General features: G+C 45.4%; 1 pseudogene; it reads left to right on the top strand.

Annotated features, from left to right (window-relative positions):
* The first annotated feature begins 6562 nt into the window (after nucleotides 1–6562).
* On the top strand, nucleotides 6563–21487 carry LOC121838302 (annotated as a pseudogene).
* Nucleotides 21488–21915: the final 428 nt, after the last annotated feature.

Genomic DNA, 21915 nt, shown 5'->3' on the forward strand with positions numbered 1-21915 from the left:
TGACTCTCGATTCTATTGCGAGTTGTTTTGACTCTCTGCTTTATTGTTCTTCTCCTGAGCGGTGATGTGGAAATGAACCCCGGGCCGGAGATAGCTGAGCAACTGGCAGCAATTCTTGAAAATCAGAAGGCAAACACCAGAGACCTAAAAGCTATCCAAAACCAGTTTGACTCTCACATATCCGATACAAACAGAAGATTAGCATCAATCGAAGGGAAAATAGAGTCATTTGCGCAAACCGCTCAGAGGATAGAAAATTGTGAGCGTTCGGTTACTGACCTTCACGAGAAAATTGCATCTCTAAAGGAGACAATTGATGTTCTAGAAAACCACAGTCGACGTAATAACTTGATTGTTTACAGCGTCAGTGAAAATGAAACAGAAACGACCAATTCACTTAGGGAAGCTGTTTTAACAGAAATCTTTTAACAAAAGCTGGGAATCAAAGTGAACAGTCACGAACGTATTCATCGGTTGGGAAAAAAAAGAGTGAACAAGACTCGGCCTGTCATTATACGACTGTTTGATTTTAATGAAAAAATGGAGCTGCTAAGGAACGCCTACAAACTAAAGGGCACTAGATTGTCATTATCGGAAGACTTCTCGCCTAAAATTCGTGAAATACGAAAGTTGTTTAGGTCGACTGCGAAGGATCATAGGAAACCCGAAGATAAAGTGTATCTTAGGTATGATAAGTTGGTAATCAACCAGGAGACATACGTGTGGGACCAGGAAAAAAAATCGAAGATTTAAACTACCTAGTCATGAGCGGGATGGCGGAGTCGAGACAAATGACACGGCTATATCTACTTGCTCTATTAGAGATAAAAGCGGGACCAAAGGGAAAAGAACTAATGTGATACTGGCATGACAAGCACAACCGCACAAGCAACTGCGTTTACTTTCTTTTAATGCTCAAAGTATGGTAAATAAAGTGACTGATTTTGAAGCACTCCTTATTGATCTTGACCCACACGTTACGTTACTGACTGAAACATGGTTGCATGCAGATGTGTTGAACAGTGAAATTATTTCACCCTCATACAGAATACTCAGGTGTGATCGACAATCCCGCGGAGGTGGAGTCGCTATAGTAATTAAAGAAGATGTAAAGGTAATTCTACCAGCAGGCATCTCTAATCACGAAAGTGTGTTCTGTAAAATAGATTTTTATGGTATCACGATTGTAATTGGTGTGGTATATCGGCCGCCAAATGCAACTCTAGTGTTTCCTGAGGATTTATATGATTACTTGCAACAATTTCGGGTTGGCCAAGTAAAACTTATCTTGGCAGGTGACTTCAATCTACCGCATATTGACTGGTTGAATATGAGTGCCACGGGAAGTAATGTCAAGCATTCCGAACTCCTCATGAACACTGCCTTCTCATGTGACTTAGCACAAATTGTTGATACCCTTACCAGAGTCGGTGCTTCATCAAGCCACATTCTTGATTTACTTTGTTAGCTCTACAATTAATTGTACCAGATTAGATGTCATGAACGGTCTATCCGATCGCAAACTTGTGTTTGCCACATTTTCTTTTTCAAAGAGAGCTGATCAGAATACCGTATTTACTCGCACAATGAACGCACCCCTCAAGTTGGCTCTCAAAATTTTTTACTTTTTTTTTTCACTCTCGTAATAAACGCACCCCCAACTCGGATGTCAAACTTTTGACCCCCTCACAAGCGCGAAATGAACGCACTTTTCTATCCTGGTGCAGCGAGGTCGCGAATGCATGGGCAGCGTGCGCGAACAAAACGCCTTGCAAAAGGCGTTAAAAAAATTCGAAAAGATCCAACGGAAGCAAGAAAAAAGAACATGGAGAGGAGCTTTTTTTTTTTGCACACCGCAGTCTGGACATTGGTTTCGCACGCCGCGCGCAAGGAGGTAAGAAAGAGAAGCACTCTAAGCGAACGAAACAGCTTGCGAAAGGCGGCAAAAAGAAAAAAAACCCACGGAACTAAGAGAAAAAAACAAAACAAAGGGGAGCTTTTTTTTTTCAGCTTTTTTTTGCACAGCGCAGTTTGGTTAGAAGGGGGGGGTCGCACGCCGTGCGCAAGGAGGTAAGAAAGGAGTAGAGAAGCCCTCTAAGCAAACGAAACAGCTTGCGAAAGGCGGCAAAAAGAAAAACAAAAAAAAACACGAACTGAGAAAAAAAAAGAAAAAGGAGCTTTTTTTTCTTTTTTCTTGCACAGCGCAGTTTGGATAAGGGGGTCGTGTGCCGCGCACAAAGATATATGAAGTTACTTCGATTTTTCAGGATAATAGGTCCGTTCATTATGCGAGCAAATACGGACGCAAAAATTTTACTGCTAAGTTAGGGGGTAGAACCCAGGCAGGGGCCTGGGTTCTACTCCCCGAACTTAGCAGCTGGCACAAGCATTTCGTTTTTCAGATTTGAGCTCGCCGGCGCATGCGCCGTGGTACCTGCGATGAACACAGGGCTATGCTTGCACGGTGATTGACATTGACACACAGTGACGGATACATGGCGATATACATACGCTGTAAAATTGTACACCCTAAAATAAACTACTAATAATTGCCGGTGTAAAAAAATTGCGTAGAAAAGCACCCCCCCCTCCCCCCGGAAAAAACTTCTCAGCCTGCCCCCCCCCCGGGAAAATGGAAAGTCTATGCTGCTGGTTCAGTCTTCTGATACCATCAAACCCCTGCAAAAAAAGCAGCCAAACTCTCTCTCCGGATAACAGGACTGCCCAGCTCAACACAGTTGGTGATCTTGTCATCTGGGTGGGCTATTCACCCAACTCCACTGACTTAACCCCAAAGTTGTACTGAACAGCTGAAAGCGAGACTGATTCCACGAAAGCATCGAAGTATAGAGAAAATAGACTGAGAATGTGGGGGTAACCAGGCAGAGGCTATTTCAGTGGTGGCACAAGTTGAGCAAAGGATACATGTTCGTGGAAATGGAGCATGCTGGTCAGGGACCCCGGAAGCGGGTGGGGGGGGGGGCCAGAGCCTTCCCCAGATTTTTCAGGATGGGGCTGAGCCCCCCCACTTTGACTCCAAAGAAACGCAAAGCTGCATATTCATCTATTGTAATTCCTGCTGTCCGCGAGGCGGCGGAAGAGGCCGGATCAATGCCAAATAACCTCCTTCCGTTTTGCCAGAGTGAAGTCAATGAGGTTTGCTGAAAAACTAGCCTAGAGTTCAGGAGACACTGAAAAAGCTGCTACAAGGATAATCAGGCACGTAGCCAGGATTTTGTTTCGGTGGGGGGGGGGAGGGGGGGCCTGCCCATGACAAAATGCTGTATGAGGGGAGGGGGGAGAGGAGGTCCCAGCAAAATCAAAGATTTCGGTGGGGGAACAGTCCCCATGGGCCGCCCCCCTGGCTACGTGCCTGAGGATAATATTCGATTGCAGGCAACAGCGGGGCCATATTGAAGGGTTATGAGAGGCTTTTGAAAAGGTTGAAACGCTGCTAGGAATAAACATTTCTATAGCTTTGTTCGGTCCATGCGAAGAATTTGCAAGGGTAATGCAACGTTCAACGTTTCGCGCTGCAGGTATCAAAGGCTGCAGGGACTCTGCGAGGCAATGCCCCGTTTGCGGTTTGAAGTCACGTTTGAAGGGGTGGGGGATTGCACGAGCTTAACTGCAATGCGGCTAGGTTTGAGAGATCCTTGCAGCGCAAGGCTGACAAAACCGCCAAAAAGGTTTGAAATGAGCAACACACCTTCTCCGCCAGGCGTACTTGATTGCAAGGCAGCATTACGGAAGGACTACTTTGCGGCTGTAGACTGCTTTATGAGCGAAACTCAGTGGCATTAATTTTGAACAGCCTGGTATGAAGCAGCTAGTAAAACTAGAAAGCATTGATTAACGCCTCCGGGGGAAGGCGTTAATTGAGGGAATCAAGGTTATGCAACCTTGATTCCCTCACAATGTACGTTTTTCACATACTGACGGCACCAGGCGGTGGCTGCACAAACTAAAAATCGAGGAAGTGACCTACCTGCGCTACCAATCGATTATGGAGGCTACACTACCAGTTTCTTCGCTTTCTGAGCAGCTGCGCGTGCCCAGTGCGACTTTAAAGGGCGGAATCCGTGGCGTCCACCCAAACGTCGTGTTTTCCTTTCCGTCGACATTCTTTTTGTGTGTAACACAGTTATGTATATGCTGCAGTTACGTGTTCTACTCGCTGATATACAACCTCCTTCCGAATTTCCTCGATTTTTCGTTCCGACTTCCGCCGCTTGGCATCGGGCGCTCGCGCGTGCGCAGAACACTTCTCGGAAAAGGTCCATTGAAGCCATATTGAGGATACTACAGACAAAATCCGACAAAATTCGTGACCCCCTTAACCAAGTAGTAAAATACTGTAAACGACTCAATTTTTGCGAATCGGGTCAAAGCTGAAAATTTGAAATTATTTGTGGGTTCTAATTTTCTCGAATCGAATGTAGCTTTCGTAGCGTTCGCCTATTGCCCGAATTGTTCGCGGGACGTATTTTTCGCGAATTGTAGGCAATTTTGCGAAAACTAGGTCCCCACGAAACTTTTGTTGTTTACAGTATACAGAACTTCTTCATTCTGTTCCCGCATCTGTCGCTTCCATGCAGGAAGTGCTCGTTAGAAACTTACCAGGGTCGACGGCGGGCAGCAACGCCGACGACAGGGGTCCAGTAGCGGGGTGTGTTTGGCGTTCGTATTGATAGATGGCGCTACCTCCTTATCGTGACGGCTCGCAACCACCGTGGTTTATTAAAATGAATATAATCTTTCTGAAATGCACCTTTGGTTAAAAAATAAATGCGAACAATAAAAACAAACTTAAAGTAAAAAAACGCGTCTGCATAACGGCGGCGCTTTTTCTGACAACGGAGTTCGTCTGCATGTCGTCTGCTATCTTTCGCTGGTCGGCTGCACCTTCAGACGCTGCTCCCAACGCCATCTATCAATGCGAACTCCGAACGCACCCCACTACTGGACTTGGTCGTCTGGGTCGCCACCGACCATAGACGCTGGCAAGTTGCTTGGCCCTATTTTTTACAGAAAGAGAGTTATGCTTTGTAATTTTACAAGAAAAAACTGACCTGTGAAATACACCTTTGACGAAAAGTTTAGATGGCTACGTGCAGGCGTAGATTTTTACGGTTCATTTTAGATCGAGCCTGGCGACTTGAACCAACCTATATGTAATTCTCCTGGCCTACTCGTTCATTTCATGGCGTGGATGTCTTTTTGGATGAAGATGTGAAGATTAATAAACAATTTTCCACTGCTGTGTATCCTTGTAGGGATTTTGAAATTGTCTGAAGCACTATGAAGAAGCGTTTCGCAATATTTGAGAGTTTTAGTGCATCGTACGTAAGAGCTTTGAGGGTCGGAAGGTGCATGCGCGAAAACGCAATATTGCGTTCTGCGCGCGTGCATTTGCTTACGCAAGGCTCTTGCGTACGTGCCACTAAAATTCCCTACTATTGTTATAAAGCAGGAAGGAAAAAATGATTGTACACGCTAAGAGAGGAACTTCATGCAAATCATATTTCATTTTTAACTTTTCGAAATTTGTGATTGTTTGTTTTCCCGGTTGCTTGATTGTTGTTTCTCTGATTCCTTGTTTCCTGGGGGTCGGCCAGCCAGCGCGGCCAGCAGACGCTCTCGCTTAAGGTGTATCCACACGACGGACCGGGCCGCGGACCGATTGATCACGTGATGCGCGGCCCGCGGGCCGCCCGGCTGCAATGAGCATCCACACCGCGGACCAAAAGAGCAGACGACAGAGTGAACGGGCCGGTCTAACCCTCGACCTCACAGCTCCGCCCAACGCATGCAACGAGCTGCCTTGAGGCTATTTGTAAAGAGCCAAGATGGAGGTTGAACGAAAGAGACTTTTGGCCGCGGTGGTCCTGGCGTTGAGTATTGAGGACCAGGAGGACTGAAGTGAACCGAAGAGGGCATGCATCTATTGTCTTACAGAGCGTGGAATTGCTCCACGAGCGCGATGAAGTAAAAAGTTGCAACGTCGCACCATGCCGCCATCGTCGCACAACAAAAGGTTCGTCTTCTTCGTCTTCAACAGTTGGCGCCAAAAGAACACGACTTTGGATTTGGATTCCAATCTAAACAACAAAAGTCAGCTTGTTGCCAGACTTAGCACTTAAATTATACTAAAAACGCCGCGGTCCGCCGCCAAGATCCGGGCGAGAAAAGTGCTTGGCATTTCTCACAAGCGCGGGCCGCGGACCGCCGGCGGACCTCGAAAAGCGGTGACGTAAGATCACGTGATGCGCGGCCCGCGGACCAAAACAGCGATTTGGTCCGTCGTGTGGATACACCTTTACGGGCTTTCGCTTATCTGCTTTGCCTCGCAGGCCTCCCAAAACACAGTTCGCTCTTTGTGCTAATAAAGATTATTATTTTTATTATTATTATTATTATTATTATTATTATTATTATAGGCAATGTATGGTACTTAATTTGTGTATTCATTCATAGTAACGAGGTGGCGCGAGCTACCGCCCGATTGAGAGGCTTTAATTTCAGCTGTGTTCATTGATCCATTATTTGTTTAGGATTGCAATTGCAAAAGCCGCCGGACAACAGACGACACAGGTTTCTTCAACCGAAGGCAGTGGCCCTCATATGATTGTGAAGTCGGCGATTTAAATTTCACGTTCGGGGACTTCTCGGCATGCAGGTACTGTCTCAAGACTGAATCGATAGAAGCGTTAGGCGATGGTCCCGCTCGTGGTCGTGCCTTGACTTCTGGAATGGCTGAGTTGGCGCCATCCGACTGTGCAGCGCAATTATTTATAGAGAGTTCGTTTCACGGCACACTTGTCCACGCGTGCCCTTTCGCAGCGTGGAGCGGGTTCGTTTCGGTCGGCACTCCGCGAGTGGTTGCACTTTCCGAGTTCGTTTCAGCGGCGGCACCCCAAGCGTGCATACACTCGCTGCACCGAGAAAATCGAGCGTGCGCCAAAGTGCAATCCCGTCATACCTCGCTCCGGCGAGGAGGGGTGAGCAGACGACGAGTGTTCGTTTGCTACGATCTGTCGTTCAAATAGCGAAACCGAAAGAAAAAAAAAAAAAAAAAAAAAGTAGATTTTCTTATAGAAATCGTGTCGTGCGGGCAACGGAATCAAACGCGAGCTTGAATTATAAGCGTCTGCTATTTCATGAAGGAAGCAATTGACAACCCGTGCTTTATTTGCAACTTTTATTCGCTGTGTTCCCGTACAGACTCAAGTACATCGGTGTGTAAAGAAATGCTCAGAACAAACGCACCAGCGGCCCCCGACATCTTTATCACCATCCGTCTGTGGGTGAAAAATTGAACATTTCTCGACAAAGCTACCCCAGCAGGAGCCTGTGACCGCCCAATAAGCATCCGAGAAAGCTAAACATAGTGACTTTACCCGAGACTCTGGCAACATAATCATGTTTAACATTTACCTACATCAGCTATCTTGCCCCGTCGTATTTTCTTTGAGAAAACTCACGTTCTCGACGCCCTAACCAAGGCTAAAATCTGATCGACCTGTCACGACGATCAAAATCGAGTGTCCTACCAAACGTTTAGCTGGATATTCCAACAAACAAGTTTTAAGCAGCAGCCTTTCAGTGGTTCACGCATAATACCAAGATCAAACGGATCACGCTTCTGCGCGGGCAGCATCATCAGTTTTCAACAGGATAAACGGTTTTAAGAATTGAAAGATCTTAACCAGCTGCTTTGTAGTCAGCTGGTTGCGGAAATTTACGCCATCTGCAAATATCTCCACGACAGCCGAGTTGCTGGAAGTCATCGCATGTATAAACTACAGATTGCAGCAACCAACATTTATATAAGGATGGCTAGTTGAGCTAGTTGGTTTTGCATCATGGTGTAATACGCCAAAACAACAGGACAAAAAATGGAGGGAGAACTAGACAGGACGCGGCGTAACTTTCAACTGAATTGTTTATTTGGATGATAGAATTTGAAAAAATATATAAAATATAAAAGCAGGCACACTTGGCAGAACACCAAATATATGGTCTAAAAACTCACCCCCCTCAAATGCCAGCGTCATTGGTTCTTCAAATAGTAGAAACCTTTATCAGTCAAGGACAAAGAGGGAGCGCTTATACAAGTATTGTCGTGGTGGGACCTAATCAGGAAGGCTTCGTGAATTTCTCTTGCCGTTTTTGTTTTGTAATGGCCCATGACACAGGTGTCACCAAAGATGGGGCTGCACTTTTCAGAGTTGGGCCCGCAATCACAACGGTCACATTGGACCGCTAAGTGTCCAGGCGGGGACTGCCTGATCGTCAACGCATGCTCTCTGACCCTATCATTAATGCACCTCCCCGTCTGGCCAACATACACCTTACCACATGACAGGGGGATTTTGTACGTGACACTAGTGGCGCACTCGCGGAACTTGGTGACATGTCGTTTTTTGCACGACTTTTGTGGCACATCCGATTCCTCTCCTAATCTGCTTATCCTTTTACACAGTGAAGATAGTTTATTCGGTGCTGAAAAAACGACTGGTATGTCAAAGCGATGGGCCACCTTCTTGAGATTGTTGGACATCTTGTGAACGTAAGGCAAGGCCTTAGGCAAGATGAAGCAATGCCCCTCTTCACTAACTTGGAGTGCGCCGAGCTGAATGGCAACATTCCTTTCTTGGAACGGGGCTCATACGCCCAACACGTATGCTCCGCACCGAAATATAACCCAAGATCCAAAAACTGCAGCCGACCAGAGACCGATATCTTGTGGGTGAATTTTAAGCCGAAAGCGCAGCTTGCGAACAGTTTTAAGAAAACCGGCGATCGCTTGATCATCCGCAATTACAGGGCGGGAAACACACACCAAATAATCGTCTATGTAACGAAAATTTTTTAACATGTTCCTTCTGTTGAATTTTTTCAGATATACGCTTGTCGCAATTTGCAAGAAAAATGTCACACAGTACCGGTGCTACAGCAGAACCGATGCAGATACCACGTTTCTGCACTAACAACTCTCCCTTGGAGGAAACGACAGTGGAGTTGAGGTAGTGGTTCAGCAGCTCCAAAAAACCTTCGACTGTGAGACCACACGCATTGCGAAATGGGGCCTCTCCATTTTCCTCAATACGAAGTCTGACAGCCTCAAAAAGGTGTTCATGGAAGACCGAATAAAAAAAAGGTCTTCCACGTCAATTGAGAAACCTGTTGGCCCCTAAAGGACTCCTCCCTGTAGGAACTCTAAAATTTCTTCAGAATTCCTGACCAGGAAAGGATCCCCCAGCTCCAACGCAGACAAGTGTTTACGTAGAAAACCTCCCACTTCCACCTGCCACGCATCCCTCTGACAACCGGCTACAAGTCCTGGTTCCCATGTCTCGAGCGCTAGAAATGGCATGTGCCATCGTGATCTCGTCTCGCCGATTCATTTTCGCTCAAAACGTTGCTCCGCTCTTTGAACATATTCATATAGTTTTTACTCATCTGTGGTCCTTTGGCCTTTGTTTCGCTTTATCTTTTGCTTCCTAGCTTTTTGTAATGTATAACAATTCCGCTGCTAGGCTGCAAGCTCGAACTCTTTGTTGAAGGATGCATCATGGCTGCGCAAACTCTCGATCAGCAGGAGTAGCTGCTGAGAACCAAGGTACGAGCTCGGGACTCTCGCCTTGAAAATATATATATATATCGCCATTAAAAGACAAGTATGGGTGTTGTAATCCAAATCGCCAGGAAAGCAAGAACTGTCAAATAACTGCTTGTTTTTTAGAGACATGTCGAGCTTGGTTAATTCCTAAGTGAATTGAGCTACGGGAACGACACTGTACTTGCTCTCTTGCTCTATTAAAAATGTGAGCACGTTGGCGGGGCGGTTTTATCTTAATTATTGTTATCACATCGGGTCATGGCCCAAAGTGGTCATATAAATAAATAAAATCTAAAAATGTCACTGGCAAAACTGCGTTTTCAAAAAGCATAGAACACGAGGTCTCTCCTCTTTTAAGTCTTTTGACACCCCCTCCCATTCCCCCCCCCCGTCAACGTTGCCACTCGGCCTTCCCAGTGTTGGGTATCTGGCCCCCACTCTTAAATGAGTTCGAGACCACTGGCGTAGAACATTCGGACCTCGAACTTGCGAGAACACCAAGTTGAATGAATAAACAAAAGGGCAGTCTGCTGTCTGGAATCGAACCTAGACCTTCCGCGTGACAGTCAAGCGCGGTATCCACTCGGCCACGCACGCACTCGCTCGCCGACGCGCGTGGCAATACTGCACAGGAGAAAGGAGTATTTAAAAATCTCGGCTTTAGATGTATAGGACCTAATTTTTCTGGAGTGATCCCACCTGTGAGAAATGAAGGGGGTTGCAATAAATATTTCGTTTTGTTGACGCCGCAATGCTCATAATTAATACTATAAAGAAGTTATAAACAAAAATTTCTACGACGGGCTTCGAGAGGTTACCACTTAAGTTCACATTTTGAAGCGGTCACTGGTATATGGAAAGGAGTGACGGTACCAGGACTGTCTTTTGGCGATCGGATACTGTGCATGAAATCATAAGTTATATCAGCATTAGAAATTCGACAAAGAATTTTAGGTGCAGTATTTAATCTTTTGTTTCAGTTAGTCTACTTACACCTGGATGGCACTACCGTAGGCCCACGTGGGCCTTCCACTCTTCTTGTGGGTTTTACTTTTTAAATTACAGTAGGCAGATGGGCTCTGGAAGCACATGGAAAGACGCAAAATCGGGGAGTGTGGGGGACATGGGCTGGTCTTTTTTTGAGTGCAGGGAACAAAAGTGAACCGAAACTGATGATACGCGGTAGTCACGGAAGGTATTCAAGCACTTATACACAAAACGTTGAACACGAAATGGACAAACTAAACCAGAAAGCTTACCTTTAAATACCTGCACACAAGTGATGGGGTTGAACAGACTTCTTCAGTGGAAAGGGAGTGAAAGAGGCAGAAAGGAAAATGTGGGAGGGGAGAATGCAGGAAAAATCAGCTCTCACAATGTAGAGGTCACAAAAATAGCAAGCTTCAAATGGAAACCAGATGTTTATTTTCATAAAATTTTAAGGAATTATCTTGCTAATTAGTGCATCCTTGTAATCCCTGACGTCCATTGTGCCTAGAAGTTACTTTCCGAAAAGAGTTCTTGTTTTCTCAATCAGCTTGAAGAAATTTTTAAAAGATTCAACAGAAATGGCTGGTATATGAATGCTCGTTATGTTGAGCATTAAGCAACACTCTAAACGTTCTGTGCAAAGAGGAACATGGCAGCCTTCCTGAATGGGTGAACCGGAGCGTCCCGCTGTTCAATCAAATTTATCCACAAAACTAAAGTGCTGCTTACAAAACAAATTTAGCAAAAATATGGGGAAAACTGGTGGATTCCAGCGGCATAGTTATCTCAAATTTTACCTTTTGCAAGTCCTATCCTCTTTACTGATGTGACTTTTATTGTATTGGCAATGTGGAAAAAAAAGGGGGGGAAGAAAACTGATTGTGTTAGCATACTTTCTAAGTTTATTTTAGATGACGCAAACTACCACATACGAGGGGGGACCCAAAAGAAACCGAACTAAATTTTTTTGCACTTATTTATTCCCATTTTAAGTATAAACGTTCAATCTCCTTGAAAGTACTGTCCACTTGCACTAATACACTTGTCTAATCTTTTAATCCATGTGTCGAAACATTGTTTAAGTTCATCTTTTGTGATGCTTGACAGCGCCTCCGTCGTTTTTTTCTTCACCTCAGCAACGTCAGCAAAACGCTTTCCTTTCATTTCTCTTTTCATTCTAGGAAACAAAAAAAAATCGCACGGGGCAAGGTCGGGTGAGTATGGGGATGAAGAACAGGGGTCATACCATTTTTGGTCAAGAATTGTCGTACAGACAAGGCAGTGTGAGCCGGGGCATTGTCATGATGGAAAAACCAGTCACCCGACTTTTACAAATCGGGCCGCTTCCGCCGCACACTGTTGCGCAATCTTTTCAAAACCTCCAAGTAGAAAGCCTGGTTAACTGTCTGACCCTGCGGAACAAACTCTGAATGGACGACTCCTTTCACATCGAAAAAACTAATCGGCATTGTTTTGATGTTTGATTTCACCTGACGAGCTTTCTTGGGGCGAGGCGAACCTGAAGTCTTCCACTGGCTTGATTGTTGCTTTGATTCAGGATCGTAACCATAGCACCAAGTTTCGTCACCTGTAATAACTTTTGAAAAAAAGTTTGGGTCACTTCGGGACTCTTCTTTCAAAGCACAGCATGCTTCCACGCGACCTTGCTTTTGTTCAGCAGTCAGCAGTCGTGGCACGAATTTGGCATCCACCCTTTTCATTCCCAAATCTTCTGTCAGAATTCGCTGCAATGAACTCCAACTCACTCCCGGCAGCTCCATAATTTCGTCAATGGTCCGTCGTCGATCTTTGTTGATGTTTGCACGAATTTTTTCAACGTTCTCATGTGTTCGTGCCGAGGAAGGACGACCAGAACGAGGTTTGTCATCAATTGACATGTCGCCATTCTTGAAACGGGAAAACCACTCAAACACTTGAGTTTTCCCCATGGAATCGTCCTTGTACGCCGTTTTAAACAGTTCAATAGTTTCTGTTCCACTTTTTCCGAGCAAAAAACAGAATTTAACCGCCGCACGCTGTTCACAGAAATCAGACATTGCAAAAACGACGGCCACACAAAACACTTGCCACTATAAACCCAGCCGCAACTAGTCCTAACCTTCTTCGAGGACGGAATTAGGCCTAATGACTCAGCAATGTTCGCTCTATCAACTCCTGGTGGCAAAACGCGGTACTGCAAAAGCTCTGCTTAAAAAAGAATTAGTTTGGTTTCTTTTGGGTCCCCCCTCGTATATGTGGAGCACAAGTTTGTCTGCTTCTTGCGCAGGGGTTGCACTGCTGTAAGAATGCCGAGTTCTGATTGGCTCAGATGGAGGGATGGGGGGGTTGTCCTCAATGCTAGCTGTTTTGAAGTCTAGCCACCATCCTTCCAATAAGTCAAAGCTTGGCGTTCTGACGTCATCGCAACCCCTTCTCAAGAAGCAGATGAACTTCCTCTCCGCATTGCTAGGCACACAAGCATTCCATTTCCTCATCCATTCGTCATTGTTATCTGGAAGTAGCAAAGTTCTGGGTGTGTCTTGTTTGTGTTGTCTTCGTAGTTATCTGGCTAGCTTGATGTGCTTGGAGGGTGTGCCCACTTTCTTCTTAACTAATGTCACTACTCTCTGCATTTGGTTCTAGTCATCTCATGGTCCCGGTGTACTTAGGAGCCTCACTGCAGACAGCAACTCGAATGGAACCGATCCTGCCCTCAAGTTGTGGTATGTTTTTCCTTCTAACCTCTTTCATGAACGGAGGACATTGGCAGTGTCTAGACCAGTGTTGGCCAGGCTGACCCGGCCTAAGAGCCGCAAACAATACCACGAAACTTCCAAGAGCCGCGAAGGAGGGGGGGGGAGGGGGGGGCAAACTTCTTTTCAGAGCAATAAACGAAACTTGAACTACTTTCAAGCTATCCGGGTCAAAAGCAGTCCAACTGTGCGTAAGGTAGCAGTAGCACCAAGACTACCGAACCGCAACCTCTTTTTCGATTTGAAACGCGTTCCATTGCTCTTTTTGGGGAAGTGCTCGTGTGAACGGGAGGGAGGCGGGGGGGGGGGGGGGGGGGGTTGGTGACGGAGCCGCGAGCCGCACTTTGACACGCAAAGAGCCACATGCGGCTCACGAGCCGCAGCTTGGCCACCCCTGGTCTAGACTATTAGCCCCGAGAAGTTCGCGTGGCGCCCCCTTACGGCGAATCGGGGGTGACGTCACGGCGAGGAGAGAATTTTTCCCCGACTCGCCCCGCTCGCCCTGTGGAGGCTGTGACGACGCTAGCTGACGGCACGCTTGTTTCTATTTAGTTTTTTATGCGCGTGTTTTTCGTAGGAAGTGTAAATTTTTATATGTGCCTTTATTGAGGTATGGCCTGTAGCTACAGGCGAAACTTCAACAAATTTTTTGAGCACGGTTGACGGTAGGTAACGCATGAATCACAGTTGGTATATGAAAATAAAGAAATATGGTCAGGATTGCAGGAGCATCACTATAGATTTCCATCTCGCACAATACATGCTGCTGATGGTCTGAATGAATTGGCAGGTTATGTATACACCAACTCATGTTTACAAACAAACCGGAGCGCCCCTAGCGGACGCCACCGGCGCCGCGCATGCGCGGTGGATGGTGGGCAAGAAGCCCGCCGTCGCCCATAAACAAACCATTGAATTGCGTTGTTGTAGGCGTCGGTAAGAGTCCCCGTGCTCTTTTTCGCGTTGGAATTGTTGATTCTACGTCCTCCTAACAATGTCTGACTACTTGAGCGGCTTCAGCAAAACTATCGAGGCAAAACTTTGCGTGAATAATGCGACGTGCGGCGATTCATTTCACGTGGACGCCGCAGAATGGGCGCTAAAGCCTGACTGCCACGTCGAGATTCTGCTCGCTATTTACAGTCGCGACGTCGCTCGGACTGCAAAAGCGTGGACCGTAGCTGAGATGGTGGACATCGATACTGAAAACCGCAAGTAGAATCGGGCATTACAAGTCGGTGATGGCCACTGGTAACAATGATCAACATCTTCTTGTATCTGTTTACACTTAGCCGACTTACCCCAACCAACCTTCAAAAGTGTTTTGAGGCCTGCACTTAGTTCTTATCGCAAGTACCGGGCCCACGTTTGGTTTACGGGCCGCTGTTGTTTGAACGAACTGACGACAAAAAACAGCCAAATTTGAAAGAGCAGACGACAGTTCGAACGCACGCGCAATGGAGTACGGGCAAGAAGCACCGCGTCCCGCGTCAACAAACCATTCGAATGTCACGTTGTCGGCGTCTGTGTGAGTCTGCATACTCTTTTTCGAGTTGTGGTTGTCGATTCTACGTCCTCATCGCAATGTCTTACCACTTCAATCGCCTGAGCGAAATTATCAAGGCTCGTTACGCCGCTGAACTTTCCGTAATGCGGGGATTCATTCGCATGAACGCTGCAGAATGGACGCCAAAACCATGATGAGATTCTTGTAGCTATTTGACGTCGCTCGTGCCGCAAAAGTGTAAAAGGTAGCGGCGATGATCGACGTCAATACTGAAAATCGGAAGTGGAAACAGACCAAGCGTAACAAGTAGGTGATGGCCACCGGTACCAATAATTAACATCTTGTATCTACTGTTTACACCGAGCCTACTTAAGTATTTTGAGGCCTGCAATTACTTCTTATTGCAATCACCGGGTCAAAGTTTGGTCTACGGGCCGCTTTTGTTTGAACGAGCAGACGACAAAAAGCAGACAATTTTGAAAGAGCAGACGAAAGTTCGAACGATCAGGCGGCCGTGTGAATTTGAAGACGCACTGAATCCGTGGGTGTTCCGGACAACTTGGGGGTTTTCTCTCGTCCATGTTGGAACAAAGCAAATACATCTGGTGACCACAAATTGTGGCCCGCACACGCAATCGTAGTTCGACAGCTTCTGGTTTGCTCTTTTCACGGCTGCTATCCACGTTCTCAGACGAACGGAGGGGGCAGAAACACATGAAAACTGATCTTCAAACCTTTCCAGACTCTCTTGGTAAAGCCCCCATCGCAGCATTTTGACGAGAAGGCAGGTTTTTTGTCTCGTTTCTTCCAAACGAACACAGGAATGCATGTCTCGCACGGCGACTTCTGCCCACCGCCCCAGACCGGAAGTGCGTCCGGCGCGCCACCACCGCAGCGTGACGTAGGAGAGTTGAGTTGGTGTATACTATTTCTTTTTTTTTTGTATCTGTTTTTAAACAAGGTCGCCGAAGCAGAAAGCTGCATGCTGCTCGAGCAACATACTAAGTCTGGGCCATGGGGAGAGAATCACAAGTAAGACAGCCCAAGTGCAGGGGCAAAGTAAAAAAACCAAAAACAAAAAAAAAAACACGAACATTTTCTTTACTGGATTCGGATAGTATTTCAATGGACTACACGGGTGGTATCTGTGGACTTGTTTATATCGGCCCTCAAGTAATGTATAACAAATGTAAGTGAAGGTGTCTAGCTCATAATTAGTCTCTTAAGCCCCAAAATTGAGATTTTACTTAAATCGAACTGTCCTGAAGCTAAAATACCAGAAACTTTTCTCACGCAGACTGTCGCCCTTCACAGGTTCCACATTTTCTGCTACTAGTGCTGCACCTAACACTGGACAGCCGTTCGAATGCTTGCTTTTACTCCTGTTTTCCTCTGTCGTCGGAGCGTTCTGCTGTAGGGAGTTTGGAGGCTGAGGAAGTTTTTGGGGACCTGCAGCAGTCTCTTTTAATTGGAAATGACAACTCCGACTAAACGGTGTATTTTCGGAATACCCAAGGCTGGAATAAAGAATGTCAGGAAAAAGTATAAACATTCCATATTACGGCACTATTGCTGTGCATATTTTGGGCAGTTCAATACATATCATACAGGCAAATGGGGGTAATTCGGCCGTTTTTGCTGCTACCATACAAACTAACTTCCAGTAATTGTGCATTTAAAAAAAAAATAAAACATGCCTGCACACGTGTATGAACTATATCATTAATTCACGAAGAAGCTGCATTTATGTAAAACAACCCTGTTCCACGAGCACTTCAAAGATAATCGGACGCAGGGCCTTTAAAACATCTGCGAATTAGCGCATGCAGAGTGGCAGCCCAGAGTCAGGGTCGCGAGCTAAATTGACGACCACCCAAAGACCCATGATATAAATGCCACTTCAAATGCCTTGAAAGCGGGATGTAATCTTGTCCTAAATCATGAACATGCAAGGAAGAGAATTCCAGCGTCTGAAACACTTGCGCCACCGCTTCACCGACCCCTCGCAAGATTGCCTTCTGTCGTGTGGACGGACGGAGAGGTTCATTGGCAGAATTGCCTCCGCCGATAGCTTTCGGGATTTGTAACCCAATTTTAAAGGTAAAAGGGACAAGTAGGTTTATGAAATGTACGGAAGCACGTCAATATCGGCCTAACTCAACGTCTTGTACACCGGGTAAACGAAGTCCAGCTCCTCAAAGAGCTTGCGGCACACAACGCCAAACCAGGAAACCGGTGCTGGGAAGCGAGCCGATGCGAGATTGCGGAGCGGAGTCCTCCCCCTGACGGTCACGGTACACCTCACCCAATCAGAGCGCGGCGACCGCAGCGACGCTTGTGTTCGCTCTCGGGGCTAATAGGCAGTTTTAGGCTAGAGCAGCGCTTGTTCAGCTTTCCGCCGACTCCCAGGGGTTTGTCCGGGATCATTGATCCTTCACCAGGGACGCTTCCTCAGTCTAGCCCAGATGAAGATGTGCATGGTAATGCTGGATTGAATTTTCGCAGAAGGTTATGGCAATGGGGATTGGGCGATGTAAAATTTTGTGTCCTATTAGAGAGGAGATTAGATTGTGGTGCCCCAAGTGGCTAAATTTAGAACTACATGGATGGGGACAAGTAACAATGACTCAGCGCTCGGCTGACTTAACCAAACGCAACGTCAGCGTTTGGCTGGAGTTTGTGTTCTACGGTCGCCTGACAGGGAGGAGGAGCATTCTGTTACCACTCCGGCGTGCATGAACAATGCAGCATGCACATTGCATATGCCCAGCTCGCATTCTCTGACGACTGTATTCGGGAGAGATGCGGCATTAACAATAGACATCACTTTGTTTGTGGTTATTATTTTTACTTTAAGTCGTGAACATGCCTACAAGGCCTGTGGGCATGTCCATAGGCGTTGTGTTGGGTAAACACCAAGGTGTGGGGACAACAAACGGGTCAGAGCACCCCCTATAGTTCGATCTCCTCGCCAATACACGTGAAGACAAGCTAGAGGAAGAGACTCTCTGCCAGGCTCTGGGCTAATGTTCTCAACAAAGGACAGTATAAAAGGTCAGTCATTGCATCCTAATTTTTTTAATCCTAAAAAGTACCACAAAATTTTATTGAAAATTTGTATTTTACACTAACATTAGAGAAAACATTCACTTGTCCTCCAGATCTTTTTTGTTACTCGCATACTATATTCCTGGCCATCTGAAGTGTCCAATGAATAGTTTTTCAACATGTCGTACTGTTGAAAACATTCAGAAAGTTGGAGAGCAACAAACATCCAGGGGCTGAGTGAATGTTTCCTTTCATTTTAATACAAACTGCCAGTTTTCAATAAAGCGTTTGAGGCGTCATCGAGGCGGTTTAATGCGTTTGGGGATTTGTAGGTTTTAAGTCATTCTCAAATATATGGACCAGGCTAGTTGAACGGGTAGTCCTGAAGATGTGCCCGCAATACCTTTGGCAGATTGCTATTTATTTGAGAAACAAAAAGTGCTCTTTTCATTGAAGGAATCAAGAAGGCATGTCGATCACATATAATAAAATTCTAGGAAGTACCATTGTTAGCACTCTACGGTGTGACTTTTAAAGCACTCGCTACTCACTGCACGTCATCAAAAACAAGCAAAAACAATAGCCGACTGGAACTAACATATACCCCCGAAAGTTCCCCCATTATTTGTTTTTGTTAACCTCCACACACCCTGTATAGACCAGTGTCCAAAATCCTAGCCCCCCTGCGATAATGGGAAATAGTAATCTCAAATGCAGGCTTTATAAATAAAGGGGCTGCACATAAAACAAGATTTTTGCTTTTTACAACACTCTGCCATCGGTGTTCTTTGCGCTTCGGGACTATGCCTTCTGACGTTTTTGCACACGATATGTGTGAAGGTTTCTAAAAGAATCAAAATCTTTGCGAAAAGCGGAGCCCCTTACTGTGTCATGGCGTCAACAAACAGACATGACGGCACCCATGAAACAGCAGACACTGGTCTATACATGGTATTCGGGCCACTTCCGGCTGTTATGACAGCGAGCCAAGATTACTTCTGGTTCGGGTATTGTTGGCATGCTTTTAAAGGGCAACCTCTCCGCCATGTTTCGTTTGTTGTTCCGCGATTAAATCGGTCCTTTATGTTTTTTCTACCCACTTGCTTCCTGCAGTGCTGTAATGTTTTGTAATTGACTGGGTAACTTTACTGTGGCAGACCTCTGCTAAATAAAAGGTGCAATGAGCCGCGACCCTCTGGCCTTCTAGCACAGGCAGTCTCTTCGTACTGAATTAAATATTTAAATATTATAAGTGTTTAATATTTCTTTTTTGATTTTGGAGAAGAATCTTTACTGACACTATAATTTTCGGCTGCATGCGAGCTTGTAAACAGGCGGTTTATGTGAAAGTCCTGAAGGATAAGATATGATTGCATCCCATGTTGAAATTCTTTCACTGATAACTAGAAGGAAGTCATTAAGTTTTTGCCAATTAGAAAACCTCATCTAACTGTCTCCTGAAATCTTGTTTTGCTCCTTTAATAATGAAGTATCCAGCCCCCCAAAAGTATTCAGATCCAGATTCTAGATCCAAAAATACCGTGCAAAGAACATTTTGTTGTCAGAAAAAAAAGATGTTTCTAAAAACCGGGAAGAATTTTGTAAAACGAGGTTCTAAGCACCATAGATATCAAACTTTTGATAGACGCAACTAAATGCGCACATTTTGAGTGTAGTAAATAGAAGATATGTAAATTGTGATTTAGAGATAAAGAATGCTTAAAAAGAACTTTTTTCCCTACGATTTTTGCTTTTAAAGACTAGGGACTCTCCTTAATTAATGGTGTCAGTTGTGTTTGAGCGCTTTCATGAGCTGAATTCAGAAGGGCAGTAACATATACTGCATAGCTTCAGCAAATCTGCATTAACCCTTTCCCTACCATGGACGACCTGGGTTCGTCCACACCGTTCGTACTGAAACCCCCGAAGACGAGCTGAGCTTGTCCACGTTCATTCGGGCTCTAATACGCTGCCATGGACGAACTGGGCTAGTCCACGGGTTTCTAGTGAGCTTTGCCGTGGATAGATGGCGCTTCACGAAAAATAAAAGCCTGGTAAATTTTTGAATTTGGCAGAAAATTGTTCCAACACAGGCAACAGGGTATGTAAAAATGGCGGCATCAACTTCTCATCGCTGCGTTCGTAGTGACGATCTTGCCTCAAAATTGGGGCGAAAACAAAGATATTAATTGTGACGTGTCTTCAGATTCAGAAGAGGAGGAAATGAATCTTTCATCGAACAGTGAGAGCGATGCAACTGAGTTATTGGATTTTAGCTCAGATAATTCCGATTTCGATGAGGACATCGTGTCGGCGTTGGACTAGAATCAATGTAGAAAATCCCTCTCAGCCCCTCTACGTTTTGCGTTCATTTTGCATGCAAGGTAATGTGAACTGTCTGCACTACTGCTACGCATAGCCTGAACGTCCATGTGCTAGGCAATGTGAACTGTCTGCAGTAATGCAGTGAGGCGGAACTTTAGTCCCTTTTTCTTTTGCAGTGTGTTCAAAGATTTCTCATATAATAAATATTTTGGCATTTCTTTTTGGCCTTTGTATTGCTTATTAAATTTATAGGTCACATAAAAAAGTTCAATATTTTCAAATCATTCTTTTCGAACTTTTTGCGGTAGGCAAAGGGTTAGTGGCTACTCCCTTCTAAACAAAGTGGCTATCTTGGTTGGGCATTTCTTGTGTGTGCTAACACACAAGGTTTTTTTTTTGTAGGTAATGGAGCCGCACCATTGGGGAAAACCAGCAGCCCATTGAAAGTCACCGAGGACATCTCGTTCAGCTGTTGTTCCTGCACCTACGTCACCAAAGATCAGCATAGAATCGTGAGCCACCTGGTTGCCCATGGTGATGAGCAATTCAAGAGCCATCATCCTTCCATGTCCTCTGGCTCTAGCTCCAAAGTGCCAAGCAACGCTCAAAAGCACAAAAATGATAAATTGTTCAAGTGTGAACTGTGTCCTCGAGCTTTTGCTCGGAATTCAGATCTGAGAAGGCATAACCAAACGCACGCTGATGAAAAGCCATTTAAGTGCAAGCTTTGCCCAAAAACCTTTGCTCAGAATTCGTATCTGAGAAAGCATAACCAAACACACACTGGTGAAAAGCCATTTAAGTGCAAGCTTTGCTCAAAAGCCTTCTCTCGGAGTTCAAATCTGAGAGTCCATATTCTAACACACAGTGGTGAAAAGCCATTTAAGTGTAAGTTTTGCCCACAAGCCTTTGCTCGGAATGCAGATCTGAAGGTCCATAATCAAACACACACTGGTGAAAAGCCATTCAAGTGCAAGCTTTGCCCAAAAGCCTTTGCTCTGTATTCAGCTTTGAGAAACCATGACCATACACACACTGATAAGAAGCCATTTAAGTGCCAGCTTTGCCCCCAAGTCTTTGCTCAGAATACATATCTGAGAGTCCATTTGAGAACACACACTGGTAAAAGGCCATTTAAGTGCAAGCTTTGCCCACAAGCCTGTTCTCGGAATGCGGATCTGAGAAGGCATTACCAAACACACACAGGTGAAAAGACATTTATGTGCAAGCTTTGCCCAAAAGCCTTTGGTCGGAATTCTGACCTTAGAAGGCATAACCAAACACACTTGTGAAAAGCCATTTAAGTGAAAGATTTGCCCAAAAGCCTTTGCTCTAATTTCAGGTCTGAGAAGCCATAACAAAACACACGCTGGTGAAAAGGTGTTTTTGCGCACGCTTTGCTCCAAGCCTTTTCTCCAAATTTCTATCTGACCTGCCGTAGTCGAACACACACTGTGGAAAAACCATTCGTGCAAGCCGTGCTTTAAAGCCTTTTTTATAATTCCAGTCTGAACTGCCATTATCGAACCGTGTTAGAAAATTTTACTCAGGCACACATGCTGAGTGCCTTGCTGTTGACATGTAAGTTGAGCATGCCATGCTTTATAATTTATGTAATAATTTCACTCATGCAGAATTGTATGCCATTTTCATTTAAATGTACATAT

This window comes from Ixodes scapularis, unplaced genomic scaffold (assembly GCF_016920785.2).
Source record: "Ixodes scapularis isolate PalLabHiFi unplaced genomic scaffold, ASM1692078v2 PGA_scaffold6__148_contigs__length_123643588, whole genome shotgun sequence".
NCBI lineage: Eukaryota > Metazoa > Arthropoda > Arachnida > Ixodida > Ixodidae > Ixodes > Ixodes scapularis.